Source organism: Leptonychotes weddellii, chromosome 7 (assembly GCF_054177405.1).
Source record: "Leptonychotes weddellii isolate Sample4059 chromosome 7, ASM5417740v2, whole genome shotgun sequence".
In the NCBI taxonomy this organism is placed as follows: domain Eukaryota; kingdom Metazoa; phylum Chordata; class Mammalia; order Carnivora; family Phocidae; genus Leptonychotes; species Leptonychotes weddellii.
Window position 1 is genome coordinate 6545229 of NC_138375.1, and position 24950 is coordinate 6570178.

Genomic DNA, 24950 nt, shown 5'->3' on the forward strand with positions numbered 1-24950 from the left:
CACCGAGCTCATGAACGATGACTTATTTAAAAGGTGGTTTTCCTCTGTTTGGTGTATACGTTAGCAGCCCTCAATTACTTTACCAAAAGTTCAAAGCTAAGCCACCATGCTGGGTTTTAGCACATTTCTTTAATTGACCACAGTCCTGACTTAGTGGCCTTCATGAGTTGTTTTTCGTTTTAATTTTATTTTATTATGTTATGCTCATCACCATACATTACATCATTAGTTTTTGATGTAGCGATCCATGATTCATTGTCTGCGTATAACACCCAGTGCTCCATTCAATGTCTGTATCTGTATCTATAAACCTATATACCTATATATCTACATGTGTATCTCCATGTATCAGTATCTACATCTAGATATCTGTGTCTGTATCTTTATCTACACCCATCTATATCTACACCTCTACGTCTATCTACCTACATCTATCTATACTTATGGCTTTATCTACATCTATCTATCTATAAATATATATACACATTCAACTGACAGATTCGCGCTCCCGGTATGGCAGGGACTCCATAAAGACACATCACTGTTGTTTTTTGAACATGTACATTTCAATAACTAATTTACAGGAAATTGGACTTCAGGGTTCTGAGCCTGGCTCAGCTTCATGACCTGACAGTTTGCTGTGCTGTGCTATTTTTATGTTTGAGAATATCTACTCCTTGAAGATGATACTGATGAAATTCTCTGTGACACTGACAGGAGGTCCAAATGCTGAATTTAAGAAATGTAAATGCCAGGAAGGAACTGACATCGGATCCTACCATGCAGGGGCAGGGCCACTGGTCTCTGTCCATGTACTATTTATCTACTGTCCCCTTCCTTTTCAGCCATCTTCACATATTATAGAAAACCATTAGGGAGAAAGAGACTTCGGAGGGACTGCACACTCTTTGCTCTCTCAGATACACTATGAAGAATGTTCACTTATACTGGAAGATGGCAAAGACTACTCAGAAGGCAGTAGACTGGGTTATTCAGGCCTCAGCTGGACAGTTTGGGGAGAGGCTATAAAGGCTTCAGCAAATCTAATTATTTAATTATTGTAAAATCATGAAATAAACATCTTAAATGTAGCACAATCAGAAGGCTAGCAAGGCACATTTTTATTGCACTCTTAAGGACCATTAGAGTACGTTATGTTTTACAAAATTTCAGTCTAAATCACTTCATTAAATAACACATACTTAATGAGTGCTTACCGTGTGCCATAGTGTTAAGCACTGGGAAGAGAAAGGTAATCAAGCCAAGCGCTTCGCAGTGTGAACAGAGAAGACTTCTTGTACACCACAAATACTACAATGAATCCAACTTTAAGTTGCCATTGTAGGGACATGCACAGGGGTGTAGGGACACAGAGGAAGTGCAACTTCATTCATCTGGTCATGGAGAGGGAAAAGAAAGGTCCAGAGAGGTGACATGTGAACCGAGAAATGAACTAGCAAATATCCACCCGCCGGACAGTATGGGCTTAAATTATACAGAACACACCAACTGTAGATGGAAGAAGAGGGGGAATAATCCCATTCTTCCTCATGCAGACAAGCTCATAGACTTCCAGCCCTGAGCCCAAATTAGAAATAGGGTTTGTCTCACCGAGTTTGGAAAATCCCGAAAGATCTATCTATCCATCCTTCCTTCCATCCATCCATCCACTCACCCACCCATCCATCCATACCTCTATAAATCCATCCATTCAACAAATAATTATGGACAGCTTTTTACTTCTTGGGCTCTTCTCTATGCCTGGAGGGATAGAGCAAATAGGCAAAAATCTCTGCCCTTATGGAGCTTACAGTGCAGGGAGGGCAGAAAGTATGCAAATGGTGGGGATGGTGGGCAAAGAGGCAAGGTCAAGGCACTGAATGTTCACGGACTCCAGTGGGCAAGGGGACGAGCAGCTGAGGTTAAGAGGAAGTGGCCAGAGATGTTTAGGAATCACACCAGGGAAATGTGCCCTGAAACCAGATGAAGAAAGTGCTTCCAAGAAGAGGGAGGGATGAGCATAGGAAAGCTGACGGACTGACCTACCGACTGACTGCCAAGCACAACGCTGCCAAAGCCCTGACCCCCCGGTTCAGCAGCACGACTCTAACTGGTGACCTGAAGAGGCAGTACTGGTGGAAGACTGGTGGTGAGAGTGAGTTCAAGAGGAAATGCAAACAACAGGAACTGGGGACAAGAAATACAAGCGAGTGCTTCTAAGGAGTTTTTCCGTTAAAACAAAAAAAGAGAGAGAGAGGTGTGGGTTGTAGCTGGAGGGGAAATGAAAATCAATGGGTCATTTTTTCTAAGACAGTAGATATTTGCATTCCTGTTGGAAAGATCCAGCAGAAAGGGGAAAATGAAAACCGATGACACTGGAAAGAGAGGGAAGAACAACTTAAGTACTATCTTCGAGTAGGAGAGAAGGAATGGGGGTATTGGTGCCCAAGCTGGATGCATGGCCTCAACTAGACTAAGTCTGGGTGGCCACTAGGTGGGATACGTGATTGGCCAGCTTGAGAAGGTGCTTCACCTTCCACCCAACCCTGTGGCAGGGAGGTGGCTTCCTGTGGGAGGAGGAGGCATAGTTCTCAAAAGGCACACGGCCTCTGAGCAAGGCAGTCACCACCCACCCAAAAAAATAATCTGAGCTTGGTAAAAACTTAGATATACCCAACGTATTTCTGAATGCTGGAAACATAAAATCTATTCACTATTCTTAGATACCCTTAATATGAAAATATGGTGGTATTTACTTCCCAGAATCTCCTAACCATCTTTCCAACCTTTGATTTTTCTGCTTTCGGTTTAACCAATAATGGTTACTGTCCAAGCTGTAAGCAAAAGCGAATGAAGCAAAATGACTCTGATCCCTTTGTGGCCTGGAAGGCTAAAAGAGACACAAACACACATGAAAACCACATGAAAAGCTCCAGTGGATAAGACATGAACTGATTAGGTTGCAGCCCTGAAGCTACAGAAGCCTCTCCAATACTCTGACCTGGAGGCCACAGCGCAGGAAAACCCCACATCCCATGAAATTCAAAAATCCAAACACAGGCTCATTTTTTATGCCCTTAGGAAAGTTCTGCCAAAAAAGATCTTACGCACAGTTTCATCAAGGGGGTAATATCCTTACAAGCACATGTGAATCTTCAAATCCAAGCAATTAACCCCACACACATCTGCCCCTCTAACGGGTGTGTGAGAAGACGCCATCACCAGCCTGACTCAAACACGAAGCGAAGGAAAGAAAATGGTTTCTGAACTTGACCATACATCTGTGATTCACAAATAGTTATAGTGGTCATAAAGACAGAACAAAACATACTTCGCAGACACTCACCTAAACAAATGAGGAAAAGGGCCAAAATCCCATACAGGAGAGACAGCAAGGTTTCCCCAGCTCCATAACGGGAAATCCAATGCATTCTAACATAGACAGTGGAGGCATATAATTGTCCTGTCAGTGAACTTGGGAAATGAGGAGTGTAGTACATGTGACCAGGCAAATCAGACTTGCACGAGCCTCTCCTGGAGATTTTCCATCAGGCTGACGAGGCAACAGGACAGGAATAATAGGGAGTTGAGTCCACAGCTTTAGTACTTCTGACATTATTAAGAATGACAGGCTAAATCTTTATCCCAAAATACCACCACTCAGCATGTTTACGCCAGTGATGCATCTGTGTCAGTAATATACATAGAAATGCACCAAAAATATCACGAAATAAAATTCCAATCAGCACAGCAGCACCAACTGAAGCCCTGAGCGCAACTCAGTGAGCCTCTTTGTTTTCCTATTTAGTCTTTTTGTCTCCACAAACCCAATCAAGTGTCTCATTGCCTCTTCCCACTCTCAACTGATGTTCTTTCACTTTCCTGACTTTACAGCCAAGAAATCTAGAAAACCAAGAAAAGTAAAGCTAGAGACCTGAGTTGTGGTTAGATCTGTTCAAAGCCAGGTTAATCTCCATCTCGAAAAGAGAAATCTAGTCAATTCTCTCTCTTCTGGAATGTATAAGCTAGGAAACCATTGTTGCAGGGACATGGTAACTCATAATTAATATTTTAAGTGAGTGCTCTAAACTCAACAAGTGAGGACACCAACCAATACATACGTGATTCCACCAGTCTCTGTCTTGCAGTCACACCACATAACATTGAATGCAAACACCAGAAGTGCGGTACAAACATGAGATTAGCCCTGTGATAATGACTTAATCATACATAGCATAATGGGTTAAGTTCTATTATATAAAAAGCACTGACACACAGTTGTTAAAAATATAGGTTAAAGCTGTAGAACATCTCAAAATGCGAAACTTAACCTTATCCTGAGGGGATTAATGAAAGAATGAAATAATTTCAGTTGTCTGGCCATAAACTACATTTCTATTCGTAGGATGAAGCAATGTGCAGCTGAGATCTCTCATTCATACAAATATCTTAATTGTCTGAACATCCTCATTAGAGTAAATTTGGAAGTAGATTTTTGTCAGTGAGGAAAAAGAAAGGCAGACTATAACTATGAGACAAATTACAAAGAACAGGATCTATTTTTAAATAACTGAGCTGTTCTCTGAATTCCAAAGATGAATATTTGTAATAACATCAGAAAAAAGTAAAGGAAAATCTGTATTAAATTCCTAAGCACCGATTTCATTATGAAAAAAAAAAAATATCTTGCAACACTGTAATAAACTTCTTTAAATTTAAAAGGATAAAGTCAAGGGGCACCTGGGTAGCTCAGTTGGTTAAGTGACTGCCTTCGGCTCAGGTCATGATCCTGGAGTCCCAGATTGGAGTCCTGCATCTGGCTCCCTGCTCATTGGGGACTCTGCTTCTCCCTTTCACCCTCCCCTCTCTCATGCTCTCTCTCTCTCATTCTCTCTCTCAAATAAATAAATAAAATCTTAAGAAAAAAAAGGGTAAAATCAACAAGCAAATGAAGTGGGGAAATATTAACAACAAAGAGTTAATATTGCTAAAAAAAAAAAAATTCTGTTAAAATCCGTTAAGAAAAGTGCTGAATCTCAATAGCTAAATAAGTATAAAATGAAGACAATTCTCTTACACATGTATGTTCCCTCTCTCTCTCCCTCCTTTCTCAAAGTAATGGTTAATTATCACATAATTAAGGGGCACCTGGGTGGCTCAGTTGGTTGAGTGCCTGACTCTCGATTTCAGCTCAGGTCATGATCTTGGGGTTGTGGGTTGGGGGCCCCGAGTTGGGACTCCATGCTGAACATGGAGCCTGTTTAAAATTCTCTCCTTCTACCCCTCCCCCATGTTCACATGTGCTCTCTCCCTCTTAAAAAAAAATTATCACACATAATTTAAAAAAACCAACCAAATAACATAACCAAAATGAAGGGACCAAAAAAAAAAAAAAAAAAAAAAAACTAATGATGCTCCATGATAGTGAGGTTTTACCAAGAGATCTTCTAACATATTACTAGTGAAGCATAAATATCTACAACACTTATGCAAAGCCAATTGGCAATCTTATTGAAAATGCTTGGCTTTAAAATAGTAAGTCAACTGCAGCTATTCTGACCTAATGAATGAACCTCCAGGAGGCCCCCCTTCACCCATCTTTTTAGATGATAACCAGTACAATAGTCAGATAGACCTTCAGGTGTCAGAAGTATCCTTCTGTAAGAAGGAGTTAAGTACAAAAAACACAGAACCACCTCCTTTGATGTATGTGGCAAAGGAAATCACCATGTTATCCCATGATTTACATACATCAACCTTGTTCAAACTTGACTCTTACAAACATCTGGTTTTGCTCATAATAAAAGAGGAAGATTTGATACCAGAACACTTTCGAGCAACACAATTATCAGACAGCCCAAAATAATTGCATGTTTGCCCTAATAAGTATAAACAATAGTAATGTTTAAGGGTGCGAAATAAAAATGTCACATTTAGAAACTATACAGAGACCAAAAGAGGAAATGCTATCTGAACTTACTTCATAAAAGAGCTGTACATTCTAGACTAAAAAAATCACTCAAAGAACAATGTGTATCAAGCCTACTTTGAGCAAAGCTGCAGTCTAGGTCCCTGCCTTACGCCCTACACTTGGGGCGTACAGACTTACGTCAAGCATCAGACAAAAGATGCACTTAACTCTAAAGAGTAGGTTTTCGCAATTACAGTAGACTTCATTAAAAGTCACTTATGATTAAATCCTGAGCATCCAAGCCAAATTTTGTGAAAGGACTCATACCTACTGGCCACTAAAACACACTCATTCTCCACACAGTGAGATCTTTGAGTGCTGTACGTAGATCAGGGCTCAGTAAACTATACAGCCTGTGGGCCAAATCCAGCTCAGCTTGCCAGTGGTCTTCGTAAATAAAGTTTTACTGGAACACAGCCGCGTTTGCTCATTTACCTACCGTCTGTGGCTGTTTTAGTGCTACAAAGAGGATATGGCCAGCAAATCCTAAAATACTGACTACCTCACCCTTTTCAGAAAAAGTTTTCCGTCTCCTGATTTAGCTTGCTGTTTGAAAAACTAATTTCCTAATATTCATTGTGAGCTTCTCTTTAAGGGAATTTTTTCCAGTAAGGGAAAAAACTAAAAAGCGTGCCTGCCTTATTCTCAGAAAGCATTCCTCGCGCTATGAGGTAGCATTATGTTAGGGTTAAGAACACGGGTTCAAATCCCAGTTCTGCCTCTGACTACTTGGGAAATAGTGAGCAGATTACCTCACCTCCCTGTGGCTCCGTTCCTTTCTGAAAGCTTGCTCATTCACTGCCATTTTTAACAGCAGAGGTAAGTGTTACTCATAAGCTATCACAGTGTCTCAATCTACAGAACTGTTGGTTTCTTCATTTCCCATTGAGGTGTCTGACTTACCAAGGAGGGAAGGGTAGGAACGTTTCCTGGATCATGTATCACACTAAGGATCCACAGCACCTGGGCGCTCAAGCCCAACTCACACGCCGGCACTTCAAAAAAGAAAAGAAAAAAACAGATCCTATTAATCCATTTTAAAGGAGGCTGTGGTCATTGCTTATCGATTCTAGAAGCTTCCATTAAGGCCCAGCACAACCAGCAAGCTGTTTTAGCAGTGTAAAACTTGGAGCAAAGAGACCCAGGACAGCTTGGAAATCACAACAACATAGCCCGTGCACCAATGGGTTTTCTTCTTCAGGAAAAGAAAAAGAAAAATTCAGATGCTGTTAACGTATGCAAACAAATCTCATGAAACAACCAAAAGGACCATCATTTCAAAGCCATTTGAATTACTTTAAGCATTTTGAACATCAAATTCAGATTGGTTGTGTGAATTTACCCATTTTATGATGGCTCATTCATCCTGTTTTGGGGTATATATTGTACCTTAAGTAATGCATTTGAAAAATAAGAAGTAAAGGCAGAAGGTATAGAATAAACTATACCAAAAAATATGAGTTTGTATTTTTATTTACACATTAATTTGGGGCACAATGTTGAGACTTTATTAGGAAAAGAACTGTAAACCATAAAAGCATTCACTTCACCAAAATAAAGTAATCTCATCTAATCGCCCCGCAATCTCTTCAGTTTAACATAAAAATCCTGAAAACTTGATACTCTAATGTGACAGAAAGACTACCACAAGGCACCAGCCTCGCTAGAATGATGTATGCCAGAAACTGAAGAAATGGATTACTTTTCCTTTCTGATTCATAAAGAAACAAGTCCATTAGTAGTGAGGGACGCCTGTCACTTCAAATCCTGCCCTTTTAGGGCTCATGCGTGTTCTGTTGTCCTAGTTCACATAGTTTCTTTCTACCCCACATGCTCTGCAGCTTCTGGCTTCCAGTAAAGCCTGGAACACACTGATGTTGCCTATCCTGACACATACACTTGGGTAGCAGCTAGGATGATGATGAGAAAAAGGGAAGAAGAACTTCCCGGAACATTCTGGAATATTCTGGCTATTCCCACACTGTCTACTTCAGTCATTACCTAGAGGCCATCTGCCTGCAGAAAATAAACTGAATTAGAGCATCTGGAAGTTTGCAAAATTTTATATCTGTCGATATCAGCCGTTTGGAAGTCCTGAGGCTCAGAGGCCAGAGGGCACTCAGTGGCTAAGTAACACGTCTCTCCATGAGGCTCCCTGCCTCCATGAGGTGCCTTGGGTTAGTTCATGGGAAGCAAGGGGGCAATCCAAAGCAACACATTCAGAATTGCCCAGCAAGGCTTGCACAGCCCAGGTGTGCACACACCCTAAAGCACCGCCAAGCCCAATGTGGTCCCAGCTGAGTCTTTGAAAGCCCGTGACATCATCCTTTGGACAGGAGGTGGTGCAGATGCAAATCCTTGAGGCCAAAAGAGGAGTAAGGGAGCTCTCCCCAAGGTAAGCAGGCATACTCAGCCCGGGAAAAATTCCTAGGAGCGGCCAATTCCTTTCTCACACCACCAGTAACATCTCCTTTGGGTGTGGCAACAAACATGCTAGCTGGAACTTCTTTATAAAACGGCATGTTTGAATACACCAGCATCCTCTCTTGAGTCCTACAATCTGTTTTAAAATTAGCACTAAAATTCCTTTGCATTTGTTTATTTTGTAGTTAAAATTTAAGTGTCAGCGTTGGACAGACCCCCTCATTACTGCCAGGAATACCTGGCAATTTCTACAGCCTCGCATGTGTCAGAATTAAATTTAAAACAGGGCTGATAATTAGACCTGGAGGCTGAGCCCTCCTATCCTCCCCCAGTGTGGTCATAAATTAGCAGATGTGGTCCCCCAGCTAGGACATCCAAGAGTCATGCCTGCAGAGCATGGCCATCCTCTTAAATGCCAAAAGGCTCAGAGGCCAAAAGGACACTGTTAAGAATTCAGAATCATTGACTCAACCAGATAAATAGTTCAGGAAGAAGACATCCTGGCACAATCCAGGCAAGGACAACCCACAGCATGGAGCGGATGCTCCAGATCCAACTTTCTGACTTCAAAATCAAGCCCCCTCCTGGTGAGAAGGCAACACTCCAATAATGGCAGAATGCCCAACACAGAGTTTACATGGTTTGGTGGACAACACAGCTCCCCTCAGAATCCGAAGCTTAAACCAGAAACCCCTTCCTGCAGCAGGATTCAGGGGAATACACCCTGAAAGGTTCTTACTCTGCCTGTGTTTACATCAATGTTGAAAAAGACATCTTACCACCTTGGTGCCTGATGGCCAAGCGAACAGCATTGGGACCTTCTACTCTGCAAGGTCAACCATTTAAGAGGATGGCGTTCCACCCTCTAACGGAATACACCACACTCAACACGACACCCACATGTGCCAAGCAGTGTAGGCTCAGGAGTAGAAGCCAAGGCAACAAGGCAGTGACCTTGTATAAGAGGTCAGTGGAAGTCACAGACAAAGGCTCCTTCGGGTGTGAGGGCTGAGCGCTCCCCTCCTCCCCAGTAAGGTCATAGATTACCTGATGTATAAACCATAAATCACTGACATATTTTCCAGAAAACTAAGAAAAAAGTCAAAAGGCAAAGAAACTACAAAGCCCCAGAGGGTTGCCTCAGGCTGGAGGTCCGAATATTTTAAAATGGATATTTAACTACCCATTAAATAAGAAACGGTTTATGTTTTATTAAAACAAAAATGTCCCCATTTGACTCAATTCCATATTATCCTTATTCTTTTCTTTTAGCTTAGCAGCCACTTTGGTAGAAATAACGTCCTAAGTCCTTGGCATCAAAATTCTCACTGAGAGCCTCACTCCAGAAAACACTGCCCCTGCACATGCATGTGCCCAGCTGTTTCTGCAGTAAACCCTCCCTAGAAGTTGCACCCTGTAGTCACCTTCACAGGCTCTTAAAACAGTCTCTTAATTGAAATGCATAAATAAAATTTAAACATCATTTATAACTTACTAAGTGCCCATCAGCACATGGCTTTCTGCTAAAATATGCAACCTCCCCAGCGCGACCTACTCAGAATGAGGAAAAATGTAGATTTAAACATTCTTCTAGAAACCAAAGGTCAGCTGAGCGGTGGCCTTTCTCCTACAGATACATGAGAGAAATTAAAATTTCAGGCCAGTCTTAAAAGCTCAATACAGAAACTGTACCACAGTAAAATCACAAGAAATAAAATGAAAATGGATGAGACCACCTGGCATCATACAGATGTTTAATGGAGTCATGGAAAGAAACCCCACCAGGTACAGGCTCAGAAAACCTATAAACTGTTGGACCAGGGTTTCCTAGCTTGCAAGAACTTTACCAGTGGTCATGGTGCTCAACTAAGAGACATCTTGTATTCAGTCAATTAGTTAATTAACTGCCACACGGCCCCATGGCCATGCCTGGTAGGTGATCAGAAAACAAAGCAAGAACCAGGGGCACCTGGGTGGCTCAGTTGGTTAAGCGACGGCCTTCGGCTCAGGTCATGATCCTGGAGTCCCGGGATCGAGTCCCGCATCGGGCTCCCTGCTCAGCTGGGAGTCTGCTTCTCCCTCTCCCTCTGCCTTTCCCCCTCCGCTCTCTCTCTCTCTCTCTCCCTCCCTCTCTCGCTCTCTCTCAAATAAATCTTTAAAAAAAAAAAAAAGGAACTCAGAGGGAAGGAGATCATGAATTCATCAGTAAACGAAAAAGGAAGAGGAAAGCCATTGAAAACGCACACAGAAACTGCAACAGGGTGTCATGGGGGAGACAGCACCAGCCCTCACCATCTACCTGTTGAGGAAACCCCAACTCTGGGGCCAGCAGATAGGAGACTGAACAAAGTAACTCATCTAAGATGGAAAGACAGGACTAGAGGGGCTGTTAGGACCACGGACAGAAAGCTGTCCTCTACTCAAATTTGTGGAGGAAAACAAGAAAGCAATCGGGAGAACGGATTCCAAATGGGAACCCAAGGCTGAGGAGCAGGAAGGGGCATCATTAAGAGTGGCAGGCCTCTGCCAAGCATGGCCAAGTTGGGGGGAAGGCTCAAAGGAGCCACTCCACAGAACTCCTAGACTAGAAGAGCAGCCAATTAGGGAATGTTATCATGAGAAAAAGATGAGATTTCATCCACAGGAAGGGGGTCATTGAAGGCTCAGTGAAGTACCAGAACGAGAGTGGTGTTTAGGACAATCAATATGGCAGCTCTGCAGACGGACAGACAAGAAGGGGAGAAGCGAGAGGTCAGGGGCAGTTGCCACTGAGAACTCTGAGAACTGAGATTTGAAAATACTAAAGACAAAAACAAAAACACACGAAAAAAAACCACACAGCTATAAATCAACAGCCCATTTCTACAAACTATTACTTGTACAGAAAGAGTCTAGAAGCTGAGTGTGGACTCAATGATGAATGAATGTCCCTGCATATAAGGCAGTAACGTAATCCATGGGAATCCGAACTTTCTCACTGTGAATTAAAGTACAAATGAGGGCACCTGAGCGGCTCAGTCAGTTAAGCGTCCGCCTTCAGCTCAGGTCATGATCCCAGGGTCCTGGGATTGAGTCCCACGTCAGGCTCCTTGCTCTGTGGGAGGCCTGCTTCTCCCTCTGCCTCTGCCTGCCACTCTCCCTGCTTGTGCTCTCTGTCAAATAAATAAATAAAATCTTTAAAAATAAAATAAAATACGAATTAAGGAAGTGATATTATCGTTGTCGGCCCAAAAGTCCAAGGCCACTGGTTTGGTTGGGAAGAACAATCCGGAGAATCCACAGGCAGAGGTGGATGGGGGCTGAAGACAAATCAGACGACTCTCTGTATACATAGTGCCCCTTTCCAAGACTATCCCTAACTTTGCTCTTCCTGCATGAAGTCACCTCGGACAATCTCCGTCATCCGCTTCACATACGTGTGCCCCATGGGATGGTGCTTGGAGAAATCAACAGTGGGCATTTAGGGTAAAGAAAGATGCTGCTGGAAGGGAAGGCAGGCTCCTGTGGGGCAGGGGCAGCACCGGAAACCCCCAGCCATTCAGAAAAGAAAAGGAGAGGGTCCTGGGTGGCTCAGTCGGTTAAGGGTCTGCCTTTGACTCAGGTCATGATCCCAGGGTCCTGGGATCGAGTCCCACATCGGGCTCCCAGTTCAGCGGGGAGTCTGCTTCTCCCTCTCCCTCTCCGCCTCTCCCTCTCCGCCTCTCCCCCTCCACTTGCGCTCGCTCTCTCTCTCAAATAATTTTTTAAAAGTAAAGAAAAGGAGTTGCCTGCAGCAAGAACAGAGAAAGAGGAACTGAGGAGGCAAGTGTGGCAGAGAGGAGAGTGGGACAGGGACGGGGGCAGGACGAGGCGGGGAGGAGAGGGGCACATGGGAACAACCACCCAAGAAGCAGCAGGCAGATACCTGGGTGCTCTGATGAGGTGCAGAGTTTTAAGGACATAAACCACTGCAGGCAGCCTGGGCCCCTAGCAAGACGGACGAGGGCAGAACCTCTGCTCCCAGCTGCACCCACAATCCTGAGCAAAACTTCCAGCATCTAGGAAAACCGCATGAAGATCGAAAGCAAATGCACAGAAAGCATGAGGTGATGAAGGTCTGTGGTGATGGTGGTGGCCTGTCCCTCGGCTCATCCCAGGTGCGTCTGAGGAGCAGCCCTGTCCCTCGGCTCCAGGCTGAAGCCGGCTGGCGCCAGAGGCTGGCTGGGGGAGCAGCTTCATCCCGATCTCCCCAAATATAGGACTGCTGACTGCTTTCCATTCAAGACAGGCTCAGGACTCAAAGGTTACAAGTTAGGGCCTTTTTTTATTTTTTTTTTTTTTAAGATTTTATTTATTTATTTGAGAGAGAGATGCAGTGAGAGAGGGAACACAAGCAGGGAGAGTGGGAGAGGGAGAAGCAGGCTCTCCTCCGAGCAGGGAGCCCGATGTGGGATCATGACCTGAGTCGAAGGCAGACGCTTAACGACTGAGCCACCCAGGCGCCCTTCCTTTCTTTTTTTAAAGACAGGTCTATCGCCGCCACCTCAACTTGGAACACTGTTGGACGGGACGTTTGGAAATGCTGAGAGCAGCACGAGAAGGTGTCCCAACTCAGGACCTTGCCCTTTTGTGAAAGGTGTCCCATCACCCATAGGTAACTGTGCTGCTCCCCAACCAAATTCTGCCACTGCAAACAGCCCAAAGTGAGGAGTGTCCCCGTAAGCACGGCAGCACGGCAAACCACTGGGGCTTTCGAAAGCCAGAGACCTTACACAAACATGTGCGACACGACAAATGTACAGGAAGGAAAAAAAAACACTTCAATCCGGGCTTGCGAGTTATTAACTATACAGTCTCACCACACCCAAAAAGGAAATGGTTTGCCTTCCTTTCTTCATCAGTATACATGGCCAATCAGACATTTTTCTGCATCACACTTGAGCACAGGATGTGCGGAAGAATGACAAGCAGAAAGCCAGCGTGGCGCGGAAGGGCTAGGGGCTCAAGGAATTCACCCTTTGGAAGAGCTTTCCCCAAATCAGACACGATCTCTTTAGTCACCAGCTAATTGTTTTCCGTACAAATAATGCCACGTATGGATCAATACCGGTTAATAAAGAATCTCTCTGAGAGTCATCGCAAGTGCATTTTCAAAAGACAAGTGCCAGATGTCACAATTTCCCTTCTTCAAATCCCTGGCTGTCCTGGGGCCAAAGCAGGAACACCCGGAGACCGGCCCCAGGGATGGCTGTGGCTTCGTGGACCGTGTGTCCTCACATGGGGACACAGGGCCTCACATTTCGGTCACTTAATGATGCAGTCACCTGGCTGTAAGACCAGCAGAGGCAAATGCTACCTCTCTGAACAGAAGAGCAGGCACTTCCAAAAGCTGAAGCCAAAGACAGAGAAACGCACTTGCACTTGGAGCTCTCACACCCAGATCCACCGAGACCGCTCCCTCCTTCAGACAGGTGGCGGTTACTGTGAAACCTGCCGGTTTGGCAATATTAAACACAGCGGAAGCCTACAGAAAATGGAAGGTGGAAGCTGGGATTTCATTTCTCCAAGTGTTGACTGATTCTAACAACATTTGGGAAGAAAGCAACCCAATTGTTTCCCATTTAGTCTTCGTGCAGAGTCATCCTTTGCCGAGCGCTGAAAGCTGGTAGGAGCTGCTGACCCTGGAATGAATACCTCGCCTGAGCGACTGGAATAAAGCTGGAGCAAAACACCTCGCATCCCTTAACTCCCACATCAGACAATGAGATGTGTTCTGAGCCACCGAGACACATGGGAACAGTGGGAGGAAAAAGGGAGGGGCAAAAACGGCTTCTTTATTAAAGCAAACAAGTTGCTAAAAACTAAGCAAATGCTCAGTTGCTTAAAAAATGAGCAATTTCTAAAATCGGCTCTCTAAGGACATCACCATCTCTGAAGGGTGACTACTTTATTTCTGCCACCATGGGCCAAATTTTCAAAGGGCAGGCTCGATTTTCACACAGGCGATTCTGAAGGGCTTGCACAAGTGGTTAATTTGCATGGGCAATTGGCCTCTCAGCTTTCATTTTGACAGCTAAATTGATCCATCCTTTGTAGACTAAAAATCTCACCACTCCGAAAGAGAAGGGCGTCTGAGGCTTTTTGTAAAATGTGGTCTCTCAATTCCTACTCATTCAGAACAATGCAACCAATAAGACCTACCCTGTAAAGCAGAAGCTTGCCCACACAAAAGACAGCCAAGATTCAATTCTAAATCTCAATTCAAGATGTAATTCTAAGATCAAAATTGAACTTTAAAAAAATTATTGAATTACTCGTGTTACTTAACTTCTATGAAAGCAGACAGGAAGGGCTTGGGTTCGTAGATCAGTACTTCGGTCATTCCATTAAGAAGAGGGAAATGTCTGCCACAGATCAAGTCCGCAAGTTGCACCAGAACCTTCCCAGAACAAAGCTGAACTGAGGCAGACAAAGGTCTGCTGCAAGAGCATGGAGAAAAGAGGACTGCTTATCCCTGCAAAGAGGGCTGACCATGGGATTCACAAAGAACGGTTAGCAAAATGGCAGTGGGTTCAATCACTCAGAAAAATATTTTCCTAAAAATAAAAATAAAAAAATAACAGATGGCAGTTTTAGAAGTTGCTAGCCATAAAAGAGGCTCTCTCTCCAACTCAGGACAGAGAAATGAAAAGATGTTCTCCTTCAACTCATAAGGGTGATAGTTGAGTACAGACCCATGCAAGCCAATCCAACATGCACGCTGGTCTATGTCAGTCCTGGGTCTTCAGTGACTTGATCTATTTTATGTACCTCGAGCCCAAAGTTGGTGCTTTACATGGGATAGGGTGATCTGGGCCAGGCAAATTTTGCTTTGACTTGGAAAGCAAACTATGGTGTTGTTTTCTGGTTTAAGCCCAGAGAGTACTCTGAAGTCTCTCCGAAGACATGAAGAAAAAAAGACTTTTAAATCCAGCTGAAATTAGTCCCAACTACCTGGTGGGTCTTCCAGTGTCAAAGGCAGGCACCAAGGGCTGCAGAAGGAAGAGGCAGCTCATATTGCTTCGGTCAAGGTGCTCAAGGATGGGGACTCATCCCACGTAAGGACCTCTATCATGTTTTTGAGACAAACAGAAGGCTTAACACTATAAGAATCCTTGGGTGTGTTATATAACCAAAAATCTAATTCTGTTCTATTTGTCATCCTCTCAATATAAATTAGTGATAAAAATAAGAACTAGGCTACTACACAGTAAACCAGATGGTGTCTTACCTTCCTATAAACACGGCTGTGTTTAGAGTGTTTACACATGCGGGGGAGTAAAAAAGATTTTATTTTTTTTACATTTGGCAATGAGTCATGTTGTCCATTTCAGGACAAACAGTACTGAAACTTCCTCCCCATGAAAAACCAGCGCAGCTTCCCTAATGTTTAAGAACAACTGTGTCCGCTGCCTCAGATTAGTGATGAAGCGCTCTTGCCCATCCTGGCAGCTCCATCAAGGAGACAATCTGATCAAATCGGTCACGAAATGCAACCAGGAGGCCGGGAGTGTCCTGTTGCAGGCCTGCTGCTTCTTTGTAAGAGTCCAGACGCTTCTTTCATTTTGTGTGCAAACACGCCCTTAAAATTTTCAACCCAGGAGGCTGAGTTAACGGTGCCCCGTTTGCCTGATCCGTGTCCCCATCCTTGCTGAGGGGACATACTCAAGGACCGAACCCGGGAGAGCCGTGCTGAATCATCTCGGGAAGTTTCTGAGCTTACTGATTATAAAAGGAGTCACAGTTAATCCCTAACCACTTCATTCAGTAAAAGCCCAATCCACTGAAGCAACTGGAAGGTAAACAGGACCAGTTGGAAATGCAGACCACATTCTACGAAATGATATTTCATTTTCCACTGACAAGCTCCGCGAGCAAATGTGTCAACACAGGTGAGGTAGGAAGGACCATGCCTGGGAGTATTTGCCCTGCCCCCAACAGCAGGGTTGGGTTTGTGTTTCTTCTTCATAAAGCATCAAGAAAACAAACCCCGGGGCGCCTGAGTGGCTCAGTCCTTAAGTGTCTGCCTTCGGCTCAGGTCATGATCCTAGGGTCCTGGGATCCAGCCTTATTATCGGGCTCCCTGCTCGACGGGGAGCCTGCTTCTCCCTCTCCCACTCCCCCTGCTTGAGTTCCCTCTCTCGCTGTGTCTCTGTCAAATAAATAAATAAAATCTTTTAAAAAAATAACAAAACAAAAAATCAAACCCCTCCTCTGTTGAGCAAACAGCATGAAACTGACCACTGGTGTTGATCTGTTTTGTCCTTTCGATTGTACAGGCTGCTGGGACGGTTAACGGCCCTCCTTGTGATTCATATGAAGTTCATCCGAATCCAGAACTCTGTATTTCTTGCCCTATACATGACATCCGATTGGTCCACCGCCATCACCCAAACCTTCCCGCTGGCTCTCTGAAATTTGCGTGCATCCTCGGTGTCCCCGTGTGATGCGGCTGCCTCTCTTCTGTGAACGAACACTCAGCCCTGCCTCTGGCTACCTCGTATCATCCTCCACTGCCTATCTGTCGGCCTCCCCATGTCAAGGGCAGTCATTGTGTCCCACGCCACTTTGAATCCCCGAGGCCAGGCCTCCGTAAATGAGCATGTTCAAGAAAGACATCTGAGAGGGTCTCCTTTTCACTTCAAGGGTGTGTGTAAATAAATGTTAACAGACCAGGCACATGACCTAAAGTCAGCTTCTAGAGACATCCTTCCTATGTGACATCACCATTCCATCCAAATCACCCAAGAAGCTAAACGGGGCCGGAACCCAGATACCACCCGCTCCTCATCCAGGTTCAGAGCACGGCGGGCACTCAGCAGGTGCCCAGGTAGGAGGCGTGGATGGAGGCTGCGCAGGAGACAAAGTCTGGAGGAGAGAAAATCACATCTTCCTGGCCTGGAAGCACGAGGCTTGCCTTGATCCTACCTTCGCTGAAAATAAAATTCTTTTTTCACATCTCTTTGGAAGATTTTCAAGTCTCAGAAGAAGTTCTCTGATGCTATACACGCAGAGTGTCAAAAGACACTCTTGTACTCCTGTATAATCCAAATCTATCACAGACCCTGCTGCACAAACATGCCAGTCTCTATCTCCGCTCTTCTTGCCTCCTGAGCCAGGGGGCACACCCAAGGATCCTTCTACAGCCCCCTGCACCCCGAAGAGCTCTCTGCGCGCTCAGAGATGTCCCCACGGACAGACGGCAGCTCCCGTGAACAGTCAAGTCAGGAGAACAAGGCCAAGCCGGTGGCCAACGGCGAGCAGTCAGGAAAAGACTTTTCCTCCGTAATATGAACATTATCTTTGCGAATCTCAGGCTTATTACTGCTAATTCCCTCAGGAAGGCCATTTTTCTCAGGTATCGGGAGAATGATTAAGTAACAGTGACTCCAGTTTGTGAATTAATGATGTTCAGCTGACCAAGCTGCAATTCTGCAGGCGCTGACCGAAACGAGATCCACAGTTCTGCTTCCTGGCTTCTGTCCTCGCTCTCCAACCAGGGCTTTCGAGCACCTTCACATAGGTAGTGTCTTCAAAGCACCTGAGGCTAGGCCTGTCCACCTCGCCTCTCCCTGCTCGCTCCTGGGTCCCTGCTCCCGCAGGGAGCTGCAGAGAAAAGACACGTTTCAAGGAGCTCCCTCCTTCACTGTCCCGATTCCAATTTCCCATGTGGCCTGAGAAAACACGCACGCGCTCTGGCCGACATGAACATGCAATTATGATGTAATAGATCAAATCAAAGACTTAAAAGCATTTTAGGTAATAATGAAGCACCGGGAAATCACTACGTTCTTGGGGGCATTTTATGCTTGACTTCAAAATGTGCATTTTAATCTCAACGTTACATCTCTTGACTCTGTTAGTTTATAATTACAATCCCGATGACCTCTTTTCAGGCCCAGGGAAGCGATGCTACTCCATGAGGGTCATGAGCCTAACAACTGAATCCAGAGCTTTAAGTAAAGTCTGTATAACTCTAGCCTAGAAGACGAAACAATGATGCTGAAAATAAAGCCCTTGCTTTGGGATTTTTTTTTTCCCCCAAACGATACAGACTCAGGTGTTGCACTAAAGACACTCTTGTCAAGTTAGGCTTCTCATCTGCATCCACTCTCCTGGACCGGCAGACAGCCAGCATCTCAGCCAAGCTCCTCGTCTGTCCCCCCGGACATTATCACCTAACTAGGGACTTCCCGTCAGTACACACTCACTGTCAACATCAGGGAAATGAAACCATAAACAAAACCCCTCATTCGAATGGAAAGCTGATGGCATCATGGGGCAGGACAAAGGTGATAAAACTTGTTATTGAACAAGGAACAAAACGTCTTGCCCTGTTGACCACTTACTTCTTCTCATGCTTCAGCTTGCCCTGGGAAGAAAGGGCATGGCGAGTCATTACTGACGGACAATTTTCAAGCTGCGCCCCATTTCCAAAGATTGCAAAAGAGCTATAAATCAGAAAAGTGGCATGAAATTTTGGGGATAGCTGCTTTTCTCGAAGACTCCTAAGATAAAACAGCAAACCACGATTTGATGCAATGGCATGGTGTTCCTGTCGTTCCTCCAAAGAGACACACTCCTCACCCCCCTTCAAATTAAGTCTCTTCTATTTTCCTACTCTGGGTTGCACAAGGATCTTTCAAGAGAAGCTAAAATGACACAAGTCAGTTATATCCATCCTAGGACAAGAGAGGGGGCGGGTCAGGAAGGGCCCAGGCTGACTTACTTCCCTCTGCTGCGAACCTTGGGAGATGCCAACTTCCCTACCATCTCTTGTGGCTCGGCCATGGACGGCAGACAGGATTTCACCTTCGCAGACAAGGCGTATCCACCTGACCAGCAAGTAAGGACCGTGGTTCTACCTGACCCAGTCAGTAAAGGGGAAGAAAAGAATAATCATGACGGAAATCCGAATAACTGACTGGTTTTTATCACTACACCTAAGCCCTCAGGTCAATAGAATCTTCCCCTCACCCCCTTTCAGCACCTCTTCCAAGAGCTCCTTTCCATTCGTCAGCCCTACAGGTCAGCATGGGCCCTGCCGGGGCTCCCTTCGCTATGACAAACCCTTAGAGAAAGGAAGGGCGGGGAAGTGTCAAGGACGTGAGCTTTCCTCCCTTGAGGACAGTCCCTCCAGACACTGTCCCTGCTCAGAAGATATCTTCATTGTGACTGAAATCACCAGAGGGAGCCCCCTTCTCCCCAAATCCAATTTGCTTTGACACATGGCTGCCTGTCAAGGAGCCACAGGCTTCCCTGAGCGGGATGCTCCACAGGAATTCCTAAGCCAGCCCTGGCTTCTCAACATAAGTCAGCAGCTTGGGGAAAAACAGCTGTTGAATCTCAGCCAGGGGGGCGCAGCCCTTGACGATACACAATCTCGCAAGCAGAACGCAGTCCACGCCCGATTATTCCAACCCTGAGCCGCACAGCTCCTGGGGCACGGAGGCTGGCGCTGTGTTTTGGAAACAGGTTTCATGACCACGTCAAAGGAAAAGTCAAACCAGGCCACATTCTCTAAATGCAGACCAAACGCAACTTTCCTTCAGCTTTCCAGCCACACTCTCCCAAACCAAACTTAAAAAGAGAATGGGAAGTGATGTGTTAAACTGGAAACTAACCATCTTTGTGCCTCACCCAGCTGGGTAATTCAAGGTAGGTTTATTACAAAAGCTTCAAAATCACTGTTCTCTTCCAGTTTAATGCAGAAGCACTGGGTCCAGATACAATGATGCCAAAAGCAGGACAGGCAGGAGAGCTCCAAAAGGGGCCAAATTCATCCCCAGGAAGAAGGAAACGTCCTGAGAGCAGCCTCAGAGGCCGTGACGTCTTCCATCAGTTTCGGTGCAACCACCAAAAACACGGCAGAAAATCCTGCTTCATTACCACAAGCCTAAACATCTACTCTGCACTTGTGAGACTCAGAGTACAAAAGAGTCAAATAACTCCAGACATCACTTCTTTCTTAGGGTAACTGATATTCACGGAAGGAAAAAGAAAAAAAAAAAAAAAAAAGAGTCAATCCTCATTATTCACAGATTCCATTTTTGCGAATTCACCCATCTACTAAAATTGATTTGTAACCCAAAATGTGCCATCGTCTGTGAGTTCAAAGATAATGAATGAACTATATATTACATAAGGTGTCTTTAAACAGAAACGCCTGTGAAACAAGGTCCTTTATTGATGGGTTGATGAGGCCGTTGTGACCAGAAGCTTATAGGAGCCTAACCGTGGATGGCCCCTTGGAGAGATGGGTCGGCATTAACTGATTCTCATTGTTCACGATAATCTTCCAGAGAAGAGCACCATGAATAAGGAGCGTGGACTTATAAATGCGGGACATGAACAAAAACACCCTAACAGGGCGCCTGGGTGGCTCGGTCGTTAAGCGTCTGCCTTCGGCTCAGGTCATGATCCCAGGGTCCTGGGATCGAGCCCCGCATCGGGCTCCCTGCTCCGCGGGAAGCCTGCTTCTCCCTCTCCCACTCTGCCTGCTTGTGTTCCCTCTCTCGCTGTGTCTCTCTGTCAAATAAATAAATAAAATCTTTAAAAAAAAAAAAAAAAACACCCTAACAGAGTCCCCAGGTCTACCCAGGAAGGTCAGGAGCTGACTGGCATGAAGGTGGGCTGTGGGATTTGTGTGTGTGGAGTGTATATCACTTGGTGGAGGGAGATTAGGACCAGGCAATGGAAAGCTGAAAGATACAAGCGATCTGACCATTCCTAAAAAGCAAAATGGTGGCCCTCTGTCTTCAGAGGAGCACTTAACTCACTGCTCTACCTACAAGCCGTGGGAGTGCTGGTGCCTGAATGTCTGCCATTAACCACCGTGGGCAGAGACCTTTCTGAAGTCATTCTAGAGGGAAAATCAGACCCCTCAGAAAAGAAATCTGGACAATTACCAGCCATCAGGGATGACAAGCCAGTGGCCAAGGTCACTTCCCGAATGAAGGCTCTGGCTTTGGCCCCCAAGACTCTTTAGAGCTCCCACTCTATAATGTGAACCAGATCCCCATCTTCTGCATCAGATAATGAGCCTTGCTCCAGAGATTTAAGGGATGATTACAGTCTAAAGAGCTGATTGTGTCTCATTACACTTGTGATAATAGATTCCTGACAACTGAGGCTATTGACTTGAACTTCCAAATACCAGCACACGTCCCGCGTGGCCCCCTCTGACATATTCCCATCTGTCATGTGTCAAACAGGGAAGTGTGTCCTCACTACACAGCACATAAAGGAGAAAAAGTGAAACTGGTACATCACGGGGAATCCTGTTCTCTTCCAGTCCAGGAAAGGCTTCCTTGAACTGAGTCACTTTGAGTACATGCAAATCTTTAACATTAAAAATAAAACAAGGAATACAATCCATAAATGCCAAAGAATAAAAAGGTCCAAAGCCCTTCCTTTCTGGCTTCCTCATGGCCTCACAGTTCTTTGCTAGCAACTTCTCCCCTTTCATTATAATCTTAGGAACTATACCTACTACCTTCTAGAATGGTATTGGCTTCCTTTTAAACTGCTCTCCTTCCTTTATAATGGGGAAAAAAAAAAACAAAAAAACTGAGCATTTCTCTCTACTTCGACCTGTACATTGTCAGGCGTCACAAAAAAGTGAGTAAAAATAACAGAGATGGTTCACATTTGTCTTCAGACTAAGAAAAAATACTGATAAAACAGCCTGTTTTCCAAGTTCAAGAAGAGTAGTTTCTACCATGATCTCAAAAAGGCAAGCTCCACAAGCAATCACCAATAAAAACAGAATAGTCTGTAAGAGTGATAAACCAAACCCACGAGTTACAGGTATGAGTCAGGCACCAAAATTTCTATCCTGCCGGCATCAGACAGGGCTTTCTCCTGTGTACACCCCGAGGCTGGGAATACTGCAAACTAACCACACGTCTCACGGAGTTTCCTGGTTGGTTCGAGTACTGTCGGCGGATTTCTAGAGAAAGCACCAAGACAGGGCGGCCGCGTGCCAACAGGAACGGGCCAGAACAGGAAAAGGGGTTTCAAACTGGGATCAAGCAATCCTGTAATAAGAAATTGTGCGAATTTTTTAAAGAAATGACTACTCCCTCTGGGTTTTCAGCCAAATCTGGCTCTAAAAATTCCCTGATCTCTCAGAATACAAGATGCTAAAATAAGGATGTGTATGTCTATAAGTTAACTGGGAGCCTTAAAGAGATCCAGTGGCAACATGAAAACGGGGCTTGGCGCCACTAAAATCTTGAACTGAAAAAGCAGAGAAATGGTTGGTATTTGACTAAACTTACAGAAGACCCTTCTGAGAAGGGAGAGAGGTCAGCAGGGGACACATTATCTGGAGAGCCTGAAATGCATAAAGCACTTAAAGAAGGGCAAGATCAAAGGCACCCGGTGACAGCAGAGAAGGTGCTCACAAAGAAGCAAGCCTCCGTCCGCCAATTACAGCGGGAGCCGGCTCTTTGTTTCCCAGAAGCCAACAGTTACAGGACTTAGATTGGGGCATAAATTCTAATTAAAGTACATCTTTCTGGGTTCCCTGCAGAATTTCCACTCACCAGCTTCATCCTTCAACAGGGTTTGAGTGCCTGCCTCCCCAGTTTGACAAAGAACTCCTGTGTCCCCAACCCAGCCAGGGAGGGAAGTATGTGTTCACGGTGGGCCTCCTGCCTCTCTGGAAGGTTAACCTCTCTTCTGCAACTGGCTGTAAATAATTGCTTCTGTTAAGGCAAGCGTCAGCCTCCGGGTGCAGGTGAGAAGCAGGATTTGGCTGGGGAAGAGGAAGGGGTAATTGGAAGCAGACAACAAAACATAACAAAAGGAGAAAATTAAAAACCCTAACTTTCAAGGGAATTCAAGGAGAACACCAGGCAGCAAGAGGACAAGGAGGGAGAGAGGAACATTTCTGACAAGCAGGCAGAATGCAACTAGTGACACCTGCAACCTTGGGAGCTCACAAAAAGTGCATGTGTCTGAGGTCTTGGCCCCCATCCCTCCAGCCCAATCCTAAAGCGGCTGGACGCTACCCCAAACCACAAAAGGACCAGGGAGAGAAGGAAGATCTAAGCCAGTCCAGCTGCAATAACAAATCCGGAAGGGCCCAACCACGAAAGCTTCGAAAAACAAACGTTGTGATTCAAAGCGAGGGAAAACCCAGCGCCCGGGGAAACTTCAAGAAGCACAGGACCTCACCAGACATCATTTTCAAAACCATTAGGAGACTGCCTTTCAATGAGGTGTTTCAATGACAACAGAGGCCTGACTCGCTGGAAGAGAATAGGATCAAACAGAGAAATCCTCAGAAGGACCCTGCTCCTCAAAGAGAGACTCAACTAGACTTTTATCTCCCCAGGAAAACCTCCTTAGTCCCGAGTAGGCCTCTAAGCCCCCAGGTCACTGAAAGCTTCAAGAGTCTTCATACTGTTACCCTTAAATTTTCTAAATCAATCCCAGCAAATTAGCCTGGCTGGGTAGCTATTTCAGAGCTTTTGGAAAATAAACTGTCTCCCTGTTTGTGCTAAAACCTGTGGCTCTGGAGTGTAATTCCCACCAGTACAAACTCTGGCCCAGAACTTCCCAAGTCACTTAAAAGACACAGAACTGGTCATCCATCCGGGACAGCTAGGCAGAAGTAAATCGATAACTCGTGCTCTCTTTTTCATGAAAACTTCTAAAAAGGCTCCCCAGAAGGAGAAATGGCCCTACGACCCGAGTTCAAAACCTGTGACCACTTTCTCTTGTGTAGCCTGGACTTTTTTTTTTTTTTTTTTTTTTTAACTCTCCCAAGTTTTCTTCTGCTGTAAAAGCAAGATAATAACAGCAACCAGGTTACAGGAAAGCTGAGTTTTCAAAATTATGTGTGTCAAGTTCCCGGCTCCAAGGCGGGCCTCAACCTGATTATCACTATGACAAATGGAATTGGGTCTTCCACCAAAGGGGTCACGATGCCCAAGGGTGTTGGAGGGCATCTATCCTTTGAGCCTGCATCTACAACTTCCTTCTGTGCCTCGTGGCTTAATTGATAAAATAAAGTTAGCATGTCAAATATTTTTTATAATGCCCATTTCAGCTGTAAAAATCTCAGGGCCCTGGATGGCGCAGTCGGTTAAAGCGTCTGACTCTTGGCTTCAGCTCAGGTCCCTATCTCAGGGTGGTGAGATCAAGCCCCACATTGGGCTCCACACTCATCATGAAGTCTGCTTGAGATTCTCTCTCCCTCTCCTTCTGCCCTCCTGTTCGCATTCCCTCTCTCTAAAATAAATAAATAAATAAATAAATAAAATCTTAAGAAAAGAAAATCGAGTTGTCTGGGGATTTGGTTTCTTCTGTACTCCGCAACTACAAAGGTTCATTCTATGCCTCTCCTGACATTTTTCTCCCTCCTAGTAACTTTTCCAGAAAACAAAACAAACAACACTAAAAAACATCAATTTGATGCCCTCTATAACATGTTTTAAAAGAGTCACAGAACAAGTTTTTGATACAAAGTACAAAACAAAAAGAAAACTTATTCTTTAAAAATCAGCGTGTCTCCTTTTTTTTTTTT

At 44.9% G+C, this 24950-nt stretch overlaps 1 protein-coding gene across 1 annotated transcript in view; it reads right to left on the bottom strand.

Moving 5' to 3' along the window:
- Nucleotides 1-24950, bottom strand: part of SEMA5A (semaphorin 5A) — a 392731-nt gene that overhangs the window by 316330 nt on the left and 51451 nt on the right. Inside the window, exon 2 of the mRNA XM_081825786.1 lies at nucleotides 6875-6966. The gene's annotated coding sequence lies outside the window, so the exon portion shown is untranslated. The remainder of the gene's footprint in view (nucleotides 1-6874; nucleotides 6967-24950) is intronic.